General features: G+C 39.1%; 1 long non-coding RNA gene across 3 annotated transcripts in view; it reads right to left on the bottom strand.

Annotated features, from left to right (window-relative positions):
* The window catches only part of LOC106006400, a 92,529-nt gene that overhangs the window by 16,229 nt on the left and 50,678 nt on the right, over positions 1–25,622 (bottom strand). For all 3 annotated transcript variants that reach the window (XR_006606246.1, XR_001180428.2, XR_001180431.2), the window contains exon 3: positions 1,803–1,929. This is a non-coding gene — a long non-coding RNA (uncharacterized LOC106006400). The remainder of the gene's footprint in view (positions 1–1,802; positions 1,930–25,622) is intronic.

Genomic DNA, 25,622 nt, shown 5'->3' with positions numbered 1-25,622 from the left:
TCCTTGTTTCTTCCTGGCAGGTAACAAATTAGGAACGGCATTGCTAAACCTAGATATAATAAAAAGAGTACTGGAATCTCCTGAGGAAATATAGAGTATTCCACAAATTTTTCCTTCCTGGCCTTAAACCACAGTCCTCTTTTCTAATTTATCTACGTGGAGCTGACCATCTTTTGTTTGAATTGGATTCTATGATGATAGTTACAACTGCCTTTTAGAGTTGTGTGACAGATTTGTCCCAGATGGGAGACAGTAATGCGTGCCGCCCAGACTGCCAAGGATCATATGATCAGTCAAATCACCGGCCCCAGCACCTACAGGACACAGCCCTGACTCACTCCACTTATGCACGTTTTCTCAGAATAAAGCCATTTCTCTATGAACATGAGCTCTTCATTTTTCTCGAATTGTGACTCTTGGGAATAACTGTAGTTAAATGCTTAGGGTTTTTAAATATCTTGAAATAAGAAAATCTAGTAAATGTGATCAGGTGAAGGGAACATATGGGCCCTTTGAGGCTTTTCAGGTGTACATTTGTGCCTAACGCAAACCTGATCTCTTTGATCCGGTCTTTTGTCTACGTTATGAAGCCTAATGGGGTCGGGCCTGGACCGCTTCTCTTCACTCCCAGGCAGGACCTTGTTGGGAGGGATGGATTTCTGCTGATCAGTTAAGGCCAAACAGAGCCAACAGGGAGGTGGGATGGGTGGAAGGGTGACTTCCCAAAGGAAACCCCACATGGCCTTAGAAAGGGGAAGGAGGAACAGCTGCACCACTTCCTCTCTTTTTTGAGGATACTGTCCATGTATCCTGCCACTCCTGATTTCTTCTGCTTTTTCACATTTTTAGCTTAGTTAATTCTTCAATTTTTAGTACATTCAGTCAAAAGAATTTTTGCTTTTCAAATTGTAAAATCATACACAAAATAGATCTATAATATATTTAAAGCTCTTTCAGAACAAAACAATAATTAATGAATGATCCATGTATTCAGGGGGAAATCTTTATACATGAGACTCTAAATATAACATAAGACAAATATGCAAATATATTTGCATAGATTGTTTACATTATATTTGCATATATTATAATCACATGCTTGTATTTACATATATTTGTATTGTAAATATGTAAATATATACATATATATACATATATGTATATATGCATATATACATAAATATATACGTATATATTTACATATGCTTGTATTTACATATATTTACATATATATCTTACATTTATTTTTCTAGTCCTTTGGTACCACAAACAAGGCTCCACCGTACATCTTTGTATAAGACTTCATGGAGACTTGTGTAATTTCCCTGGGACAATTAAAAAGAAGTAGGATTGCTGCTGGGTCACTGGGATTTGGCACTGATACTGTCCTTCCGTACTGCCAGACTGTCCCCACCAGGTCTGGGTGGAGCTGTGATTACTTCAGGGCTCCGGGTGCCTTGCAGTTATACCACCGTACACAGGCACTGTCACATTGAGGGAGCATATATACCTTTAGACATATGTACAGATGCTGTTGGAGACCTGATCAGATCCTCCTGGATCCCTTGTACCGTCTCGGTTCACCCATCCCAGCTTCATGGTTTTTGCTACTATTTATACCTGTCCTTGGACATCAGAGCCCCCTAGCTTATAAGGAGCAGAGGAAGTGACTGGGAATTTTATGTCCACCTATGACTCCCCACCATGACCTGTGGACAACGGCTCTCGTGCCTCAGGTGGGGCTAATAATACCCAGCACCCAGGAAATGGGGCTGAGTCTGTGACTTCACCTGAAAGCTCACCTCTCTTAGGTTCTTCCCTCTCCTCAGTCTGCTTCTTCTATGCCCTTACTGGTTTCTTCTTCTGGGGCTGGGTATTCGCAAACCACTTATGCTCAATTCTTGGCTTGAAGACTGCTTCTGGAGGAACCTGACCAAAGAGAGAACACTTTTTATTTCACAGTTGAATGTAATTGGCAAATTCCAACAATGAACATGTTAGATTCTTTAGCATACTGAATTGGGGCTCATGTTTGAAACTACTCTTGATTTCTCTATCTAGGGCATCTCAGGATATATGAGATCTCTTCACTAATCGGCAGTCCAAACTTCCTCACCCTCAACTTCAGTCCCATTGGCTGTCAAAGAGCATGTTTTCTGTTGGGTGCTCACACAGACCACTGTGGGAGCTCCACTGCAGACTCTAAGGTTTTCTGTGTGTCCGACATCACTTCTAATGGAATGCGACTGTCCTTACTCTCAGAAGAACACACTTCTCCCAAGTGTCTGCCAGATGAAAACATCAGTCATTTATGAAGCTGGAAATCAGTGAGAGAGGTAACGAGATTAGTCAGCTCTAGGTTGGGAAGTGCAGGTAGCAAGCACAGACCGCTCTTTCAGAGGGCTGGACAATGAGAGTCCCAGAGAACTAGGATGGTGACTTGACAAAACAGCAGGGTCAAAGGAAAGACTTTTGTTTCTTTAAGAGAAAGACCACCTCAGCACTTTTAAGATGGAAGAATTGAGGCCAGTGAAAAGGAGAGGTCATGGAGGGGTGAAGAAAAGGAAGGTAATTGATGGATCAAGTGCCCAGAGAAGATGAGAAGAGTCAAATATGGCAGCCTTTAGTAGAAGGAAAGATTTAAAACTAAAAAACTCTGTCTGTCATCTATATGAACATGGAAGGAAAAAAAGGAAGGGAGGGAGGAGAGAAGGGATGGAAGGGAGGGAAGAAGGAAGATTCTTCCTTAGTGATTAATCAATAGCAACTCTCTCTTCAGGCATGTGATCTCCTATTATCTTACAGTTGATGTATTCAGTCCCTTACTACCACAAACAAGGCTACGCTGTACATCTGCCAACCTATGAATGTCCTTTGTCTATGTTTTAGGCTTATGGACAAGAACAGAGCCTGTTTGTACTGCAGGTAGAAGAATGTCATTTTTAAATCAACCCTTACAAGAACAACCTGGAAAGATACCAAGTGTACGTGTAGGAATGATCTCTCCACTTTGGTCACTCCTAGCTAGAGGGACACAGAGAAGACTGTTCATTCAAATGCTAATCTCCTCCAGATACATTCTCATAGACACACCCAGAAATAATGTTGGGGTTTGTTGTTGTTTTGTTTTTTTCAGAAATAATGTTTTATCAGTGGAGCATCTCTTGGCCCAGGAAAGTGAAAATAAAATTGACACATAAAATTAATCATCACAGTTATACAATAAATACACAAGAAAAACCAAAAACATTTCATTACATGTTCATGTTTTCTTATAGAACCTATCTGGGCAAATAAATTTCCAATAAACTGGAGATGCATACCAACTACTAACTATGCCTAAAAGCCTTTATTTTATAAACATCTTCCAATTTCATAGCTGTTCCACATTAAAGAGTCTTTCTCATTGTTATCAATCAGGGTTTCTGGCGAAGAGTAAGCCTTGAAGCTGTTGTCCAGCATGCTTTCCTTCCCTCCCCTTCCTCTGTGTGTGTCCATAAAGAATCTATAAAATGGTAGACTGTTTTCCAACTCCTCCCCTTCTACTGAGTGCTCCACTTCCAAATATACCTGGACTTAAAACCCATCTGGCAGAGTTCCTTACTTCCTCCATGCTGATACCATTTCTCAGATGCTACATCATCTGCAGATACTCCGCAATTGCATTACAAATTGCACAACTCCTTGCGCTTGGTTAGTGAGTACAGTCTTCCACTTTTGTCATCAGCCCAGCATCCAGAATTTCCTCCAATCAAAATGTAGAAGGGTCATGGGAACTTAATATGCTACTGAACCATGACTCGGTTCAGGAAAAATAACGGTATAATTTCTGACCACGCTTGGGATCACACAGCATTCCACCAGGTTGCCCCAGTACTCCAGGGAACGTTGTGTGGTTACGCGTGAGTACTCTCATCTAGGAATTATGCTGTGTGACGTACAATCTTACAAGCTCTTGCCTCTGTTGATTACACGGTATGCAACAAATAAAAGGTTGTTATTCTGATTTCAGCTTAAATGTCACCTCCTCAGAGAGACATTTCCTGGCCACACAATGTAAATTTGTCACCCAGTCACTCTACCATATTATTCTGTTTTAATTCTCTGCACAGCACATATCACTAAGTGATACTTTTTTTATTCATTTAAGTTTGTCTATTGTCTGCCTCCTCTGGTCTATCTTATTTTTTGTAATATCTCCAGTGCATGGGATAATTCTGGATGACACATAGTTAGCCCTCAATATGTATATGTTAAATTAATTACATCAAGGTGATATTTTTTTTAAAAAGTGGCTAGGAGGATACCTTGAGGCTACTTTTAATAAAGGATGGTCAAAGAAAGTCTTTCTGTGAGGTGATTTTTGAGCCAAAACCTATATGACAATTAGATAAACGGATGAGGCTTTGATTATTACATTGGCCTGCACATTTTTACTGTTGATATAAGACTGTTCTTGTGAAGAAAGGGCTTTATAACTATTGAAGAGTGGCCCAAAAAAGTATGGGATTGGCCCAAAATTTCAAAAGAACAGGCATAGGACTGGACCTATAGAGTGGGTTTAAAAGAAGTAATGACAAAAATCATTTTCAAAGAGGTAATGAGAGAAATCACTGCTTCCCTGAACATTTTCCTCTTCAGTAATCCAGAATTATTTTTCCTAAAATCTCCTTCCACCATTAGGGCTTAATCACCCAAGGGAAGGGAATGGCAGATACCACCCGAAACAAAAGTCCCCAGGGAAGATGATAAGATTGCACCAGATTAGGAAAAATACATGCTTTTCTACTGAGCAGTGGGAAAGCTTGATTAAGAAGGAACAATATGTACATCCCACCTAGGTTCCCTTGGGTTTCAGAACTCACCCCCCATACCCCTAAGATTTAGCCAGTTGAAGAGTTGATTGTGGAAACAGAAATCAGGTAGAGAATAGAGACAAGTTTCAGACTGGTAAATTGTGCCCTGTGTAGAAAGAGGCTTGTATTGCACACTGCAGTTTCTATTTGGAACACATGAGCAGACCATCTCATAGAGCGTTTGCTGACCTAAACCAGCATGGGTGTCTGCAGCTGCTGAGAAATAAGCACGAGTTGTTGGGGAGAATTGTATTAGCTATCCTCAAGCCTCCCATACTTTCCCATGCAATGTGGAAAAGATATAGGTATTCCTGGACTTGCCCCTGGAACCAAGAGTCAAGAGCCGGAGAGTTTGCCATTGAGTTACTATAGAGAAAGGTGAGATGACACCAAAGTCCACAGGCTAGACAGGGTAAGGCAGACAGCCAGTTCAGAGCAAGACTGGACATTACAGCAGTGGATGCAATAAGGATAAAAGTCACTCACTGAGTATGTATCTCAGCTGATGATCAGCAGAAGAACAGAAAATGGTATCACTTGGTCAAGGAGCACTTTCCAAAACTATGAGGATAAACAAGCTCCTCCTGGCACCTAGCTGCCATCTTTGGCATAAGGAAAAGGAAGGAAGACTCTTCAGAAGAGAAACAACTCTGGTGGGGCTTATCTTACGAATTTCAAATCGCTGAAACATATACAACCATAAAAATGAAACTATAAACTAGAAAAGATGAAACTATCTTCTAATAATAAGCTTTAAATAATTATTTTCTGCAATCAACAGGAATTTAAGTAGCTCCAAAGGAACATGAAGCAGTTAAAGAAATACACATTTTAGATTGCTTCAATTTTGACCCTACTGTTGTGTATGGTTTAAATATCCACTTCTATTGTTCTAGTTTGAGATGCTCAAGTATGCTCAGTTCAACTCACAAACCTCCGCACTAGGTATCCAAGGATTCCTTTGGTCTTATAGTTGTCCTGGAGGCAAAGGTAGGGTGCAGGTAAGAGAGTAGCTTCCTCTATTTGCTATAGAGCCAAGGAAAGGAAACTTAGGTGGTTACTCCTTCCACACCCACAGTACTGTATGATCTATTGGCAGGATACTTGAAGGCAGTAATACAAAATTCCCAGCAAATACCTGGCCCATCAACGGTGTGACTTTGAACTTCTCTGGAAGTGACCCTTCTCTCCTAGCCCGTGTGTTCATCTCTACATTCCCATATACGGTATTGCTTCCATCCTCAACCTCTCCGAGTTAAACCTATGTCCCCCTTCTCCTGTTGCCACTACCAAAAAAGTTAACTTTTCTCTTTTTTTAACACAGTAGCTATACGGAGTTAATAGGTAGAGCCAAGATCATCCATTAAACCAGGATCCCATAGCATTGGTTCCTTTTCCTCAAAAGCTAGAAGACCTTTCTCCAGAAATAGATTTCCACATCTCCCACCCATGGAAGGGAAGAGAAAGCTTTGTTTTCCAAGCTGGAGAAGGTTGCCCAAACATTCACTACTACTTTCCTCCTATTCCCAAATAAGACAAATGACTTCTATAAATGCCAAAAAGAAAAGACAAACCCAAGATGAGTTTTGGGGACAAAAGAAATTAACTCAAGTAAAATGAGTTGGTTAACCAAAAAAGAAAAAATGTAGGATGCAGTAAAACAGAGGCTCTAACAGAGGAGAGAGACAAAGAAATTCCTCAGAATAACAAAGAACAGCAGCAGGGGCCTAGAACAACAAGTGCAAATAGAAACAGGAGGACAGAAAGCTCGAGAAAGAAGAGCTTGTCTGCAGGGGAATAATGAGATAGAATTAGCAAATATATAAAACTGTCCAAATTGTGACATTGCTCTAATGGGGTAATCAGAGAATGGAAAGTGTGTGTGTGTGTGTGTGTGTGTGTGTGTGTGTGTGTGTGTGTGAGAGAGAGAGAGAGAGAGAGAGAGAGAAGAGCGATTGAGGTAAGACTTCTTTCACCCTGAAAAGAAGCCAAAATATGTAAAAATGTTAAATCCAGGGAAATGATAGTGTTAAGTACATTATTCAAAGAGATGGAGTTAAATATCAGTAAAAACAAGTTAAAAGTTGAGAGTGATAGCCTCTGGGTTAACAAGTATCAGGAGAGGTAAAGGTAAGGGGCTTCCTCTTTTCATTATTAGCTGTGGTAGATTAAAGATGACCACAAATTTCTTGAAACTCTTCCCACAGAAGGGTCTATTTCCCCTCTCCATGAGTGAGTTAGGGTTGACCTATAAAAGCTTACCAATAATATCCCAGTGGACATGACACTCTGCCATTTCCAGTTGTCAGTTTTTAGAGGAGTAGAAGCTTCCACTGTGGTCGCATGAATCCCTGAACCAACATGTAAGAACACCAACCCCCTCCCTTGAGAGACCACATGGAGAGATCTTTAGACTGCATTAAGAGAGAAATAACCAGCTGAGCCCAACCTTCTAGCCACCTCTTCAAGATACCAGATGTGTGAATGAAGCTGTCTTTGAATTACCAGACTAGACCAGACACCAGCTGAATACACTCAGTTAATGCTATACAGAACAGAAAAATCACCCAGCCAAGCCCTGCTTAAACTCCTGATCTACAAAATCTTGAGACTTAATGAGATTATTGTTGGTTTAACCCATTACATATTGGAGTAGTTTGTTATACAGCAGTAGATAATTGGAGACTAAGTGTTTTAGAGCTCAAAAGTTAAGTCTTAAGTAGTAAATTTTTAACATGTTTATATATAATTTTCATAAAAATAAAAATTAAAATAGTCTGATCTGGGGTGCCTGGGTGTCTCAGTTAGTTAAGTATCTGCCTTTGGCTCAGGTCATGATCCCAGGGTCCTAGGATCGAGCCCCGCATGAGGGTCCCTGCTCAGTGGGGAGCCTGCTTCTTCCTTTCCCTCTATCTGCCCCTCTGCCTGGAAGTGTTCACTCTCTCTTTCTCTGTCAAATAAATAAATAAAATCTTTAAAAAAAAAATAGTTTGATATGAGTAAGGTCAATGAATTATATTGAGGTCAAGTTCATGGTTGTAATATTGTACTATAGTTATACAAAATGTTACCTTTGGGAAAAACAGGGTGAAGGGCATATGGGAGTCTCTTTCTTTCATATTTCTTACAACTACATGAGACCCCAAAGCTAATTAAAAATGAAAAGTTTAAAAAAATAATTCAGGGGTGCCTAAGTGGCTCAGTTAGTTAAACGTCTGCCATCAGCTCAGGTCATGATCCTGGGATCCTGCTTTGGAGCCCCACACGGGGCTCCCTGCTTAATGGACAGCCTGCTTCTCCCTCTCCCTACCCTTACCCAAACCCCACCACCATCACCCCTGCTCATGCTCTCTCTCTTGCTCTGCATTCTCTCTCTCAAATAAATAAACAAAACTCTTTTTAAAAAAAAAAAGTAATTCAAACAGTTGAATGTTTCTAACTTATCATTCTTATTTATTTTAAACAAAACATAGTGGCATACCTCGCATATTATACTACATTTTTCCACTTAACATATTTTGTACTTATTTCCAAGTCAGCATGTATAGGTCTAGTTTATTAATTTTGATGGCTAAATTATAGTCCTCTGTATGGATTTGCTGTAACTTACTAGCTAGCACCTTAATGATGGATATTTAGGTTGTTTCCCTTTCTAGAGACTATGTACTCCATGAAATTAGAAGAATTCTAAATTCCCTTTGAGTAATAAAATTTAAAACTGGGCAATCTGGCAATATTCCTCTACTATAAACTGATAGAACTTATTTCTATCATTCTTAGGATAATTCCTTTCCTATCTCACATCTTCAATAAGCAATTCTAGAATCAGTAAGCCTACTTCTAAATCTAGGAAGTGTCCACATATCTATACATAGCTAACTCAACTTATGTGTAGCAGATTGTAACTCCAACTGCTAGATGTCGGGAAAAAAAATAACTAAAACTCAAAACTCCAGCAGAGTTACCCTGCCTGAAGGGGTTTCAGGAAAAAATGAAGCCAGTAAAAAACACAGATATATGAGAGAATTGATCTTCAAAACTAAGTCTCAAATCACAATGCTTCCAAAACCCATCATCTCAAAATAATTATTTAATCTGACTAGCATGTTTTACATTAATTATATCATTAAGACCAAAAGGAAAAGTAAAAAGGATGCTCCAGGCAGAGATACTGAATTTGTGGCCAAGAATAAGTCATTCTACCATCTAAAGACTCTGTGCTTTTAAGAAGGTGGATCTGGGGCACCTGGGTGGCTCAGTGGGTTAAAGCCTCTGCCTTCGGCTCAGATCATGATCTCAGGGTCCTGGGATGGAACCCCGTACCGGGCTCTCTGCTCAGCAGGGAGCCTGCTTCCTCCTCTCTCTCTGCCTGCCTCTCTGACTACTTGTGATCTCTCTGTCTCTGTCAAGTAAATAAATAAAATCTTTAAAAAAAAAAAAAAAAAAGAAGAAGGTGGATCTGAAGTGTATTATTTGCTCATTCATTCCCCAAATATCTAAGAATTTGATAGTGTATCAGAAGCAGACAAAGGCAGCTCTTTCTCTCTGGAAGAACTCACACTCTAATGGAAGGACCAAGAACTAAACAGATAAATATAAACAATGTGGCAACGGATAATAAAAATAAGCACATGATAGCACAGGGCTGCACAGGAGGGCATGCAAGGCTTTGTGACAGGGACTTCTAAAATCTTAAAATAGGGATAAGCATCATCTGTGGGAGAGAGAGCTTATTCCGGCCAGAGGGCAGCACGGACAGAAGTGAGGATAGGGTTGAGTGTAGCTTGCAGCGGTGGGTGGCTCTATATGCAGTTACATACTACCTGAGTATAAAATGGAGCATGGGATTCTATTAGAGGCAGCCTGGGTCCAGATCATATAGGGCTGGGTGCCTTTCTGAAGAATTTGACATGCATCCCTCAAGCAAGGGGGATGAACATATTTCCCAATTTGACCAAGACTGTTCCAGTTTATGCTTGTGGTCCCACTGTAATTATTAATAGTCCTCACTTTCACATTCAAATGTATTCTGATTAAGATGACAAGCCTAATTATCACTGTGGTTATGATAGATCAACCTCCAACGGTACTCAGATCATTGAAAACCTGCTTATGTGAGAAATAATTGACAGTACAAAGAAAGGAAGAAGAAAACAATCTATTTCCCACCCTGTAGAAACTGTTATCAATGTTAAATTAAACAGCAGTGAAAGAATAAATGCAAAATTTTCATGAGATACATGCAGCAGCAATTTTTATCGTCTTTTGTAATATGAAACCCAAAAATATGTACTCTACAACTTTTACTGTTCTTTCTTATACTTCATTTTTAGGATTTTCTTTCCTCTGGATATACTTGTTGATTTATAAAAGAAATACATGAACATGAGAATAATTATAAGTGTAAGAAAAGTGTAAAAGGAAAAATTAAGGTCTATCTTCCCTCCCCAACTCTGGCCCATTACCCAAATGACACTATATGAATTCAGTTTACTAAATAGTATAAATCTAATTGGGCAAAATAAAAGGATAGTTTATTATTATTATTATTATTATTATTATTATTATTATATTGCCTTCTAATATGTTTGAACTGCCCCTCTCAGGGTTGGCTAATTCCTAAAATAGCCAACAAGTAGCCTGCAAGCACACCTTTCATAAGTAAAGCAACCAATCCACAGCACATACCCCAACAACATCCTTTATCCAAACATCACACTTAAAGCCACTATCCCCTGTCCTAATCACCCAAGGCAAACAACTAGACAAAGCTCCCATGCCCCAGAGTGCCAAACAATTAGGCACAGCTCTCATGCCCCAGAACTCCCCCAAATTATTCAAACTAGGAGTGATACCAGCAAGATGACCAAATAAGACATCCCCACTAGAACCTCCCCACCTCAACAATTTAGTGTCTTTGGCTCCCAAAACTGCCTTTGTGGGAGCTGTGGGACTCAGCACCATAAGCCAAGGGATCCAGAAAGACTCTTGCCACATCCCACACCCACCCCTATGCTATGTGTAACAGGTTTACAGTCTTTGGTTCCAGCTGTGGACCCTGAAGTGGACCATGGACCTGCTCCAGTCTCTGCCTCTCCTGGCTGCAGTCTCGGAGCAGCTGGAGAACACACTCTTAAACGATCACCCATAAATGAGAGAACTCTGTGGAAGTCCAAGTTTCTAGCAGAGATGTTCCATACTGGAGCACTGGAAAGAAAAAAAATCCAAGTTTGGATACAGTGGAGAACATAAAAGGAATAGTTTGACTTTATCAGTACTATCCCTCCCCCAAGGCAAAACAGCCTAGGGCCAAGAGAGTGATTTTTCTGCAAGGGGTTGGGTAGTGAGGTGAGTATATGTGAGTAAACACCTGGCTTCCCCAGATTTACAGGATGCTTCCAATGAGGTCCATTTCTCTCCCACACCAACTGAGTTGAATTATGAACTGTACGACTGAGGGTAGAGAGTGATTGGGAAAGAGATAGATGGGATTCTTGAAGATCCTAATAACCATGTCACGGCCTCTATCAAAAAGCCCACCCACAAGCCCCTGGAAACCCCTTGCCCTCAGATCTTCCCAACCAGCACCCCCAGAACTCCATGTACTTCACACACACATGTGCACACACACACACACGCGCGCGCGCGCGCACACACACACACCTGACCTGTGGTCAGCTCCTTGTGTATGCTCATAACAGTAATAACAGTAAGCTTTGGTAGACTCAGATAAAATTAGAAATGAAAGAGGAAACATTACAACTGATACCACAGAAATATGGGGGATCATCACAGACTACTATAAACAATTATATACCAACAAACAATTATACAACAAACAACAAACAATTATATACCAACATATTGGATAATCTACAAAAAAAATTGTATAACTTCCTAAAAACATACAACCTACCAAGACTAAATCATGAAGAGATGGAAAATCTGAACAGACCAATACCAATACCAACAGACTAATTATTATAATTAATTAATCAATAATCAAAAACCTCCCAACAAAGAAAAACTCAAGACCAGATGGTTTCACTGGTGAAATTCTACCAAACATTTAAAGAATTTATACCAGTCCTTCTCAAACCCCTCCACAACAACAGAAGATCAGGGAATATTCCCAAACTCATTTATGACACCAGGAATACCCTAATACCAAAGCCAGATAAGGACAGTACAAGAAAAGAAAACTACAGGCCAATAATCCCTGCGGAATATAGGTGCAAAAATTCTCAACAAAAACTAGCAAATCAAATTCAGCAGCATATCCAAGAGATCATATGGCATGATCAAATGGGATTTATTCCTGAGATGTGAGGATGGTTAAAAATATGCAAATCAATAAATGTGATGTTAACAGAATGAGAAAAAAAAAAAAACCTCATGATCATCTCAATATATGCAGAAAAAGCATTTGCCAAAATTCAACAACCTTTAATAATAAAAATTCTCAACAAATTGAGTATTGGGCAAAAGTATCTAAAATAATAAAGGCCATATATGGCAAGCCCTCAACTACTCTTCTGCTCAATAGTGAAAGGTTGAAAACTTCTCCTTTAAGATCAGGAACAAGACAAGTGTGTCCACTCTCACCACTCCTAATCAACATAGTACTGAAAGTCCTAGCCAAAGCAATTAGACAAAAAAATGAAACAGACATCCAACCCTGAAAGGAAGAAGCAAAACTGTCTCTGCTTTTATATGATATGATCTCACATATAGAAAATCCTAAAGACTCCAAACACAAAAAAAGAAAATGTTATATAGCTAATAAACAAATTCAGTAAAGTTGCAGGATACAAAATCAACATATAGAAATCAGTTGTGTTTCTATATACTTACAAAGAAATATCTGAAAAAGAAATAAAGAAAACAGTCCCATCCACAATAGCACCAAAACAAACAAACAAACAAACAAACAAACTTAGGAATAAATTTAACCAAGAGAGTAAAAAACCTGCACACTGAAAACTGTGAGAATTGGATGAGAGAAATTAATGAAGACACAAATAAATGGGAAAATATCTTATGTCTGTGATTAGAAGAATTAGTGTTGTTAAAATGCCCATGCTCCCCAAAGCCATCTTTAGATTCACTATGTTCCCTATGAAAATTCCAATAGTATTTGTCACAGAAATAGAACCAAAAAAATTTTTTTTAATATTTTATCTATTTTTCAGAGAGAATGAGAGAGAGAGAGAACAAGCAAGAGTAGCTGCAGACAGAGGGAGAAGCACACTCTGCCCTGTGCAAGGTGCCTGATTCGGGTATTAATCCTAGGACCTAGGAGAGAAAGACCGGAGCTAAAGGCAGGCACTTAACTGACTGAGTCACCCAGGCATCCCCCAAATTTTAAACTTTATATGGAACAACAAATGACCACAAAGAGCCAAAACAATCCTTAAAAGAAGAACAAAGCTGGGGGCATCACCCTCTCTGACTTCAAAGATATCACAAGGCTATAGTAATTAAAACAGGATGGTACTGGTATAAAAATGAACATATAGACCAACTGAACAGAATAGAGAATCCAGAAATAAAATCTCATGTGTACGGTCAACCATTATTTGACAAGGGAGTCAAGTATACACAATGGCAAAAGGATACACCCTTCAATAAATGCAAAAGAATGAAATTGAACCCCAAATCTTACATCACTCACAAAAATTTACTTCAAATGGATTAAAGACTTAAACCTAACACCTGAAACTATAAAACTCCTATAAAAGAAAATTGGGGAAAATGTCCTTGACACTGGTCTTAGCAATTGCATTTTGGGTATGCCTCCAATAGCACAAGCAACAAAAGCAAAAACAAACAAGTGAGACTAGACCAAACTACAAAGCTTCTTTTAGCAAAAGAAATCATCAACAAAATGAAAAGGCAACTTACAGAATTGGAAAACATATTTCCAAACCATATATCTGTTAAGGGGTTAATACCCAAAATATATAAAGAACTCCTAAAACTCAATAGTCAAAAGCTAAATAATGCTATTAAAAATGGGGAGGACCCGAATAGGCATTTTTCCAAAGAAAGCATACAAATGGCCAACAGGTACATGAAAAGATGCTTCACATCACTAATCATCAGAGAAACAAAATATCCATGAGATACTACTCACAGCTATTAGAATGGCTATTATTTTAAAAAGGCAAGAAATTAAGGAGGTAGAAGTGGAACGCTTGTGTATTACAGGTGGGAGTGGAAATTGGTACAGTCATTATGAAAACTAGTATGGAGTTTCCTCAAAATAGTAAAAATAGAAATACCACATGATCCAGTAATCTCACTTCTGGGAATATACCCAAAAGTAAAGAAATCAGGCTTTTGCATAGTTATCTGCACTCCCATATTCACAATAGCAAAAAAAAAAAAAAAAAAGGGGGAAAAAAACTAAACGTCTATCAATAGATGAGTGGAATAAGAATATGCAGTGTATATACACTATGGCTTATTATCCAGCCCTGAGGAAGAAGAAAATCCTGCCATTTGTGACAATGATGAACCATGAAGGCATTGTATGAAGTGAAATATCTCAGAGGAAGATGAGTACTATATGATCTCATTCACATGTACAACCTAAAAACATCAAACTTACAGAAACAGAGAACAGAATGGTGGTTACCAAGGGCCGAAGGTTGGGGGAAATGGGGTGATGTCAGTCAAAGGGTACAAACTTGCAGTTATAAGATGAATAAGTTCTGGGGATCTAGTGTACAGCATGGTGACTATAGATAACAACACTGTATTATTTACTTGAAATTTGCTGAGAGAGTAGATCTTAAAGGCTCTTACCACAAAAAAAGAAATGTAATCACATGAGGTTTGGGAAGTATTATTTAACCCTATTGTGGTAATCATTTCAAAATATGTAAGTGTATTAAATCATCACATTTTACACCTTAAACTTACATGATGTTATATGTCAATGATATCTCAATAAAACTGAAAAAAATAAAAGAAAATATTAAAACTAGCCAATTCTAAACCTACTGATCATTCCTCCCCCTTTTCTTCCAACAGACACCACAATAAAGTTTCTGCCTACATTTCCCCCACCCCACTGCATCCTGATGGAGACTGTGCTTCTCTCTGTGCCCCCCATGGCACTGCAGGGCCCCTTTTCTTGGGGTCTGTAACTATAAAAAACTATCTTTGGGCTCTGAAAAACAATCTGAGGGTTTTGAAGGGGCGGGGGGTGGGAGGTCGGGGTACCAGGTGGTGGGTATTATAGAGGCCACAGATTGCATGGAGCACTGGGTGTGGTGCAAAAATAATGAATACTGTTGTGCTGAAAATAAAAAATAAATTTTTTTAAAAAAAAGGTACATACTGAAAAGAAAAAAAAAACTATCTTTTCAATGGCAATCATCTCCTTAGCTGTTTGCCTTGCCATATTTGAGTAATAATAAAACCTACATTCTAAACGAATGTTATAACAGATTTGCCTTCTTTATAGTTTAACCATTATCCCAAGTAGATCTTATGGCTTTCTAGCCACTTTTATTATAGAATCTTTGTTTTCAGATATTGAAGTGTTACTCCAGTTGAAACCAAAATTTTCACCTCTCGTCTGTCTTAAAGCTTTCCCCCTTGCTCCCAGGCCTGGCCCAGCTCAGAGCAGCAGTGTAGAAAGGGAGAATGATCTTGCTCTTTCACGTCTCCTCTCTTTCTGTTGCCAGATTATCCAGGGGCAAGGGAAGGGAAAGGAAGTATTAGAGGAGTAAGGAGCAAAGGAATTCTTGCCTAGACCGTATTGGTGGTTGTTCTTTGGGCAACACTAGTCCCTTGTTGTGACAGGTATTCAAAGGGAGAATTAATAAGTGAAAACAATATACAAAACTACAAAGATCCCCAAACTGTACCATTTGTTGATTTAATTCATCTTTCAGCTGACATCATGTCACCACTCCTCCCAGCTCTCTCCTTTGGCATTATACTCTGGAGCCTTTTCTTCTGATGCCTCCCCACTCCAGCAGGCAGCTCCTTCAACATGACTAGAGTCTCGATACCTCCACAGCATCCACATGGCCCACAATAACTCAGATACTTGCGTCCTCTGAATGATGAAAGTATAGCTTGCAACCACTGCTGCTCTCTGATGTTCTAGGAAATGTCAACCAGCATCTTTAGGTACTCAAAATTCTCATTGTAAGAAATGAGCTCCTGAATCTAGAATCATCTACAACCTCAAACTCCAGAAAGCACAGGCCAGCTCTCCCAAGATCTCTCTCATCAAACTGCTCTAATCCCATGGAGCTGATCTCACAGTTGAGAGCATCAGTCAAAGATGGTTCTAGTCTTGATTATGGAAAGGACATTCCCATGGGTCATCACAGACATCTGCACTCTCCCACAGGGAGCCTTCTCTATGTAGGCTGCTGGAGTAATGATTATGGTACTCATGTTGCTACTCTAAGCAAATCCTTAGCAAATGACAGTATCTCTAATACCTCTCTTTAGAATGTGGAGATTCTTAACCATTTTTCCCTGCTTTTAGAGTTTAACCAAAATTCTGAGCCAATAAGAAAATTCTCATTCTACCTCCTGTTTTAACAGAAATGAGTTACCCACTTTGGAAGCCATTATAAAAATTATAATCCTCGAGGAGTAAAAACTGACACCTCTGTCCAGTCTTAAAAGTCCAGAAGTATGTTTGCAGTCAGTGTGTCTACTCCCAGAAACTTGATGAGAATGGGATGGGGAGGAGCATGAAAAAAGAGAAAGGGGCCAATCAGAAAGGTGAGGAAGATTAGGACAATACTCAAAAGAGGGTGGTGGAAGGCCCTTTCACCATAATAAAGGAACGGAGCCCAATGTGATTCAACCCAAGCTGTCACTCCCATTTTCATCCTAGAAGCATTCACCACTAATCGATCAAGAGTATCCAGTTTGCAGTAATGCTCCTCGGTCTCTGGAGACTTTACTACTTTGTGGGATGACAGTAACACAATGGAAAAACCTCATTTCCAACCAAGATGGGACCAGGAAGAACTATCTAGACGTGCCCTATAACGAGAAGAAGAGAGGAACTTGCTTCAGTCTCTATCTGGACCATGTATGGCATACAACTTACCTTCTAATTGTCTTCTTTTTACTATTTTGATAACTGAAGAGAAATATGCTTTCATAATATTAAGATGCCCTGTGTTTTTAATTACACAAGTTATGGATAGAAATAATTTTAAAAATATTCTTTGGGCTCCTGGGTGGCTTAGTGGGTTAAGTCTCTGCTTTCAGCTCAGGTCATGATCTCAGGGTCCTGGGATGGAGCCCCCCCATCAGGCCCTCTGCTTGGCGGGGAGCCTGCTTCTCCCTCTCTCTCTGCCTGCCTGCCTACTTGTGATCTCTCTCTCTGTCAAATAAATAAATAAAATCTTAAAAAAAAAAAAAAAGATATTCCTTACAGAGCCTCTGTCTTCCTCCCCATTGGGAACTATTCCTTCTAAGCCTACATGCAACTATATATGCAACCTATAATTGCTTTACATTGAACTCCAGACTTCTACTGTGTCTGGATTCTGTATGTTCCTCTTTTTGTTTCCCCTCCTAGTGAATATCCTTGGGTAATTTTTTTCAGATGGTAGATGTCTTTCTTTTGCAAGTACTGGAAATATCTATTTTTCCTTCATACCGGAACAATAATTCTGCTTATAATGAATTCTAGGTACAAATTCTTTTCCCTCAAAATGTGGATGGTATTGCTTGTGTCACCAGTACCCATAGTTGTTGAAGAGACATCTAGTAACAATCGAATGTATATTTATTTGTATATGTGCTGTCAAAGTGAGCACTAGAATGTATATTTATTTGAAGTAAACTGTTCTTTTATTCTCTCTAGTCATATTTGAGATTTTTCTCCTTTTCCCTCAAATTGAGATATTTTCATCTGTTTATTCATTTAACAAATTTTTCCTGAACAAGTAATATAAGAGTGCAAGTGATACAGCTGTGAACAAAACAGATTAGAATGTTGTTTTCTTATTTTTTTTATTTGTTTTCTTGCTTGGAATTCTGTGAGTCTTAAAGTTCACATAAATGGATTAATTATTATTTTTTAAATTTTATTTAAGGAAGCAAGATGCCATCTCTAATTCTCTTTTTCTTTTCACCTCTCAATTCTGATGAATGCATTTTATCTTTCAGATTATGAACTCAATCTTTTCCCCATCAATTTTGTAATTCCATACTTCCAAAAAGTCCATACACTTCTTAAAATTTTGCCTTTCTGTTTTTAATTCTGTGTATTCTTTCTTCAACTCTGCTTTTTCCTTTTATGGCAGCCTGATTTTGTTTGGTGGACACAATATTTTCTTAAATATCTCTGGGGCTAGTACTTAGAATTTTAAAAATTCTCTTCTGTTCCTTGAATTACGTTTTCTCCAGAGTCAATAATCATTTCAACTTCGATCTTCCATTTCACATGCTTTGTTTCCTGCTGTGTCTGATGAGCTGTTTTCTATTCCTATCCATCAAAAATGGATGATATAAGTTAACACAAGCAGATGAGACATGTTTTCTCTCTAATTGTGTAGGGCCTCATTTCCCCAATGGTCTCTCCCTTGAAAACTGGACAGTAGAAAAGTGGACAAAGTTGTGTTTCCAGGCAGCCAATATGAATGATTAGCCAAGAACTCTTCCAAATGTCAAATTATGAAGGACTTCCTTAGTGTATTTTACCCCTAAAAACCCTTCTCCTCCATCCCTTCTCCCTTTCCCGTCCTCTTCTTCTTCATTTGGTTTTGTTTTAGAAGTCTAGAGTTACTTTAAATTCTGTGCTACTTTTCTTCTCCGGCATGAGTAATCTCTCTAGGAGCCTCATGCAAGCCTATTGTTGTCTAAAAGCAGTTATTAACTTGGGCCTAAGGGTAAAGCAACTGCTCCCACAGTCCCAATTTAGGGCGTGGAAAAATAGAGTAGCAATTAGGACCCAGAATGTAATTTGAGGCCTTGGTGCAAAATGAAATGAAAATGCAGGATCCCTTGTTTAAAAATTATTAAAAAATTCAAGACAGTGATAGAGCTTTAAATCAAGTAGAGGCCACTTCCAAGCATGGGCACTATGCCACTGTATGGTCCCATGCCTATGAAGACAGCTCTGACTTGCCATTGGGAATTTCTCCCAAGTTCTACCATAAATACCCTTAAAATCCTTGTTATTACCCTTCTTCTATGTCTCTACTGTTCTGCTTTTTACATCAGTTTAACACCTTTTGCTTTCAACCAATCAGGAACTCCCCAGATCTTCTTGCCTGAGGATGGTACTTTACCCCACTTCCCAGTGACTTTTTTGATAATATTCTCTTATAAAATACATTTTTCTATTATCTTGGGACTTTGAAAAGAAAAGGAAGCAGATATCCATTTGAAACAAAACCTGGTATCTTATAGTGATTTTAAAAGCATCCAGTCCCCTATAATTTATTAACCTTAGTAGCACCAGAGTTTACATATTAACCAGTAGAACCAGAGCTATATTTAGAAACAGTAAAATACTACATTTCTGGACACACTTGTGCACTTCTCTTTTAAAAATTTCACATTACTTCCTATATGAATTCATTTTTAAAAATAACCACTCATATCAATTAAGTTGACAGGCTTCAAAGTTGGTGGGAGTTTCCCATTATACAAAGGAACATCACTTCACCAGAAAAGTGAACTATTTTTAACATCTAGTTTTCTTCAGCCAAAGGATGTAATTTATATACAGAGAGATAAATGAACACTATAAATATGAGGGAGGAGGTAGGAATTTTCTGATTTTAGCTTCTTACTTTTGCTCTCTATGTGTATATCTTCACAAGCTCCACTCTATCATAAAAGAGATTTAACTGATCATTACCTGGTAAAGGCCCTTCAGCAAGAAGAGACTTTCATTTGCCTCTCTAGAACCTATTGCAATTTTATTGAAAAGAGTTATCAGAAAGAGTTCAGAGGCCTAAGACTTCCTTGGACATTGACATAGTTTTTTTCTGTAAATTTTCTTTTGTGTGTCTAGTATTTGGCTGTTTCTAGCTATACTGTGTCAATTAGGGGGAAGTAGGCTCTACTAATGAAACATCATGTTAGAACCATTGTTTCAAGTCACTCAAGACTACTACTTCATGAATTTGAGACAAGTTTTCTTGTTTTCACAAAATTATCTTGCAACTTACAGAAATGAAAATAATTAGACCAGGAAAATGAGACATAACAATGTCATATTTTTCCTAGAAATAATACAAGTAGATACACTGTTTTCAATGGACAGACGAGCCTTAAACACAACCCACACCTTTTGACCTAACACATCCAATTCTGGAAATCAACCCAGAAAATCATCTGAAAAGCAAGTTGTATGCTACAGATTTCCAGGTTTTGGTTTTTTTTTTTTCCTAACAGCAAAAAATAGTATATCCTAAGAAGGGTCTGAGTATGGCTTCCCTCTAAAACAGAACCTGGGATTCGGACTCAGGTATGTAGCTTATTTGAAAGATGACTCTAAGAAAAAGTAAAAGAGATGGAAGATTAAGGGAGAGAGAAGAAAGAAAAAGCAACAGGTGGTCTATTTTGAGCTGGTTCCATCTGTAGGTGGCATTGGTCTGGTCCTGCTGGGGACTCTCTGAAGAACCTGGCTTTGGGCATCTCAGAGTTGGGAGACAGAGTCCACAGGATGTTGTCTCCAGCTTTCAGTGTATCTGAACCTTTAATAGGCCATTTCAATATCTTACCAATCTGATATAGTGGATCTTGTGGTCATGAGCCCATGTTCATACATCCTTTGCCAAAATGAGTCACTGGGTCCAAGGTAATGTTCCACAGAGGATCCATGTCAGGAAGTTGAGGATAGTAGATGATAAGACACTTGTAATAGTAGAGGCACTGTGGCCAGGGAATATAAACCCATATTCTGCTGTATAAAAGCTTGGGCAAGACAAATGAATGATAAGCCTGAGTCTGAACTAAAATAGAGGCCACACAGAGAAGCACTGAGACAATGAGGTGCCAAACATTTGAGTAGAGCCTTCTTGGACCTATAAAACCAAACCAGCCCCTAGCTGAGTTCAGCTAAAGGAGTGGCTAACCCCACGTCGAAGAGAAGATCCCATCCTAGCCTAGCCCAAATTTCTGACCCAGAGAATCATAAGAAAAATAAATCATTTTTGTTTTGAGCCACTAAGTTTTGGAATGACTTAATAGCAAGAAGCCAGTAGCTTCTATTTTCATACTCTTGGAATGCTACCTCTTAGAAACCAGCTACCATGTAAAATGTAGGACTACTCTGAGACCATCATGCTATGAGGAAACCCAAGCTAATAAGTAGAGGGGCTTTATGGAGGAGCTCCAAGTCTCTCTAGCCAATAGCCCTACTCTACAGAATCAAATAATGAAAAAAAAAAAATCAAGTAATGCAGAAGAACTACCTATGCAATCCACAGAATCATGAGAAATTTAAAAATAAAACAAAAGAATCATTGTTGTTTTAAGCCCCAAGTTTTGGTATGGTTTATTACATTGCAATAGATCATTGAAACATATGGTCATTCCATTCTTGAGCCCATTGCATAAGCATTGACAGAGGCTGGCTAACATTCACCAGATACATTTGTCCATTCTGTTGCCAAGTAACTCTACTGCTGTGGATGCTTCCTAGCAGATACTGTTATGATCATAAAGCCTTTGTGCCCACACTCATAGTTCCATCTGCCGCACTCTTTCCCTAGATCTTTACTGTCTGATTGCCTACCAATTAAAAATTTAGATTTCAATCTTCCAGTCTTGCTCTGTTCAGGCCTCTGACCAACAAGCCAAGACATTTGCCAATGCTCGGACCATTTTTGTCTTACAAAAATAACAGAAGTGTACTGCTGAGGCTCTCCCCACTGAAAGGATTTCATCTCATCACTGCCTTAGTGGGTGTACTCCAAGGAAGGACCATTGTGTAGCAGCAGTCCATTTTCAGATATCTCCAGCATACTGAGCTAACTCATGCATGACCTGGCTGGATGGTTTTCTCCTGTTTTGGTTGGTCATAGGGAACTCCTCAAGAAGCTGCGAGTGAGCTGAAGGAAAGGTAAGGGTACAAGAGAAGTAGGTAAATGGAGGGCAAGGCTACCTATCCCTGTTAATTTATGCCCTCTGATTAGCTCCCAGATGTACTATATTATCATACAGTATTGCAACTTTCTTTCCAACATTGTGATTTGGGGGCTCCAACTCATGACAAAGTTCATGATAGGTAGTTTTAATAACATAGTTAGTTGATACCCCCATTGTCAGACATTCAATTTCTACCACAGTAACATTTGAAAAGCCTGCCCTTTCCTGTCCATCATGGGACTCCTTTACTCGGCAATCTTTGCACTGGGCTTCCCATTGGCCTAGGAAAGACTTTCTCAGAGACTCTAAATTATTGTAATGTTACTATCACCAGTGATAAGGTTTCGTTGTTATCTGGTTGTTAAATGATTTAGTACAAATTAATAATTACAGCTTGACTGTCTAAGTTCTAGAAACACCTTCATACTCCCTGTCTTAGATACAGACTTGAATGCAAGTTTCTTTGGGAAATGATCTCAGAAAAGAGTAAAGGAATTGCCCTATTTGGGCAATTAGGCTCAATCCCATTATGGATTCTGAGAGGAATCATGTTAATATACTCAAAATTATCTTTCCAAAGAAAGAAAGCTGGAATATTTGCCAGCTCCCACTCCTTTATTAATTTTTTTTTAAAGATTTTATTTATTTATTTGACAGAGAGAAATCACAAGTGGGCAGAGAGGCAGAGAGAGAGAGAGGAGGAAGCAGGCTCCCCGCTGAGCAGAGAGAGCCCAATGCGGGACTCGATCCCAGGACCCCGAGATCATGACCCGAGCCGAAGGCAGCGGCTTAACCCACTGAGCCACCCAGGCACCCCCACTCCTTTATTACTTGAGGGTTGTTCCCAAGGGTGTTAGTTCTTCTTGCTCTTAATACATACTTCTATGGAACATAAGAAATGTTTTGAAAGCACGAGATTTTTCAAACTCAATCCCTTGGCTCCTTATTCAGGGCTTTTCACTACCGGAACCAGCCTAATAAAGGGGTAGAGGTAGGTGTCCTCTTTAAGCAGGCAGTTTCAGAAAGGCACCAGAAAACCTTCCTGACTAAACAATGGACCTTTCCAACAGCTTGGGGATGCTGAAAATGACCTTCACTCAAGGGAAATGAGACTTCAAAAGCAAGACCCCTTGGAGAGGAAACTGGCAGAGTTAGCCCAAAGTTTGAACAACCTAGAAGAGACCCCTAAGAAGGGCAAGGGAGGGACTGTATGGAGGGACTGGAAGGGTGTCATGGAGAGGACCAAGGGATGAGGAAGGAATTGTTAAAGGCTCTTTATTTGTTTCCTATGGCTGCTATAACAAAATACCACAAACTGGATGGCTGAAAACTACAAATGACTATCTAGATGCTACAAGTCTAAAAGCAAGATGTTGGTAAGATTGTTTCCCTCCAAGCCTCTGAAGGAAGAACTGTCCCATGTCTCCTAGCTTCTAATGGTTGTAGACATTACTTGGCATTCATTGGTTTGTAGGTTCATCACTCCATTCTCTGCCTCTGTCTCCACATGGTGTCTTCCCTTTGTATATCTATGTATCTGTGTCCAAATTTCCCTCTGCTTATAAGAACAACAGCTATTGGATTACAGCCCAATCTAATCCAGTATGGTTTCCTCTTAACTTGATTACATCTGCAAAAATGTCATTTCCAAATAAGGTAACACTCTGAGATTCATAGTGGACATAGATTTTGGGGGGAAACTATTCAACCCAGTGTAGTCTCCAAAGACAAATAACTAACCACCTAGGTTCTGTCCTTTTGGCCCTTAGATTTGTGGCTTCAGGGCCCCACAGAGTAGCTATTATTACACACTTCTCATGGTTTGCATCATGGGATAACCAGACAAAGTCTTCCCCTTGCATGTGCCAGAGCCAAAGTACAGTGGTAAACCATGCCAAGAACATTCTCTAACTCAGTGCCTTCTAAACTCCTTTACCCATAGAACTCTTTGTTCAAATGAAGTTTTACTAGGAGTGTTCAGAAAAATATAATGGATAACAGCTGCTCTGATGGAAGTAGAGCTGGCAGGAGCCAGGGTCTCCCCCTCCTGGATCAGATTATGAGGAAAGGAACTTCACAGGACATGACTGGAAATCCACTTATCCACTTCTGTGTTTAGTTCAGGAAGCAATTGATAAGTGCCAGTAATAGCAAAGTAAGTACATAAGGGCTAAGAGAAGAAGTATAGAGACGTACAAGGTAAATTTAGAAAGGGCCAGAGAAGGGACAGTTATGGCCACCTTATGTATTTTGTTGGAAAAAGGGAGAGAAAAAGTCACAAAATACCAGTCTGTGGCTTCCTGGTAATACCAGGGAGAGGGTAAAAGGATGAAGGGAGCAGCGGTTGAGCATCCTGGGATCAAGCCCTGATCAGGATCTCTGCTCAATGGGAAGCCTGCTTCTTACTTTCCCGCTGCTGCTCCCCTTGATTGTGCTCTCTGTTCTTTCTCAAATAAATAAATAAATAAATAAATAAAATCTTTAATTTAAAAAAAAAAAAACAGAAAAGGATGAAGGGAAAAGGAAGAAAGGACCTCCTTATACAAGGATTTGGGATGGCAGCTAGTATTTTATGGCCCATGATGGATTCATGGAGGAAGCTCTAGAGTTTCCTGGGTCAAGTTTGAGGCAATTAGCTATAAAGTACAACCAAGTTTATACTGAATGACTTTGAGATCTTCTGTTTCCCAAATAAGTGGATAAACAGAAGACTTAAGACTCCAGACTCATTAATCTAATACCTCTGTGAGCACTCAGCATTCATACGAGGCCAAATAAAAGCATTCAATATAAATAAATCAATAATAATTTATATCTCTTGATCTCTCCAAAGAGAACTGTTTATATGTGGAGAAAAAATAAAAAGAAAGAGCCATTTCTACCCACAAACACACAGAACATTAAAAAAAAGGGAGACCGGGCAGATGGGGTACTGGGTGATGGGCATTAAGGAGGCACATGATGTGATGAGAACTGCGTGTTATATGCAACTGATAAATTATTGAACACGACATCTGAAACTAATGATGTACTATCTTTCAGCTAATTTAATTTAAATTAAAAAAAAAAAATAGTGAGACACTAAGCCATTTGTTGGTTTTTAAAGTCTTTACCAAAGGAGGGAATTATCTGTCAACAAGCCAAGGCGTGTGAGTCAATGGGTCAGTTTTAAGTTTTTCGAGAGTCATGCTCCCAAGAAAGCACTTTAATTTTTATCTTAAATAGTTTAGTGATTTAACCTATTAACTCATTTTTTTATTTAAAGATTTTGTTTATTTATTTGTCAGAGAGAGAGAGCACAAGCAGGAGGAGTGGCAGGCAGAAGGAAAAGCAGACTTCTGAGCAGGGATCCAGACACAGGACTTGATCCCAGGACCCTGAGATCTTGACCTGAGCTGTAGGTAGACACTTAAGCAACTGAGCCACCCTGGCATCCCTAAACTATTAATTCTAATGCCTTAGAACTAGCTGAGTCCAATATAAGGTAAAGTGGTAGGTGGAAACCATTCTGATAGAAAAATATTGCTAAGTGGTATTACAATTTCTTGAAAGACCTGAATAAAGAGTGTTTTGTTCGGTTGAATATCTGCCACCAATTCTACCTCCTTGACTAGTTCTCAGTACAAGGCTCTTCTCATAGAGGGGCTTAGTCAGCTTAGGCTGCTGTAA

The sequence above is a fragment of the Mustela putorius genome, unplaced genomic scaffold (assembly GCF_011764305.1).
Source record: "Mustela putorius furo isolate JIRA1106 unplaced genomic scaffold, ASM1176430v1.1 tig00000242_pilon_pilon_pilon, whole genome shotgun sequence".
NCBI classification, from domain to species: domain Eukaryota; kingdom Metazoa; phylum Chordata; class Mammalia; order Carnivora; family Mustelidae; genus Mustela; species Mustela putorius.
This window is presented reverse-complemented; position numbering and strand designations above follow the sequence as displayed.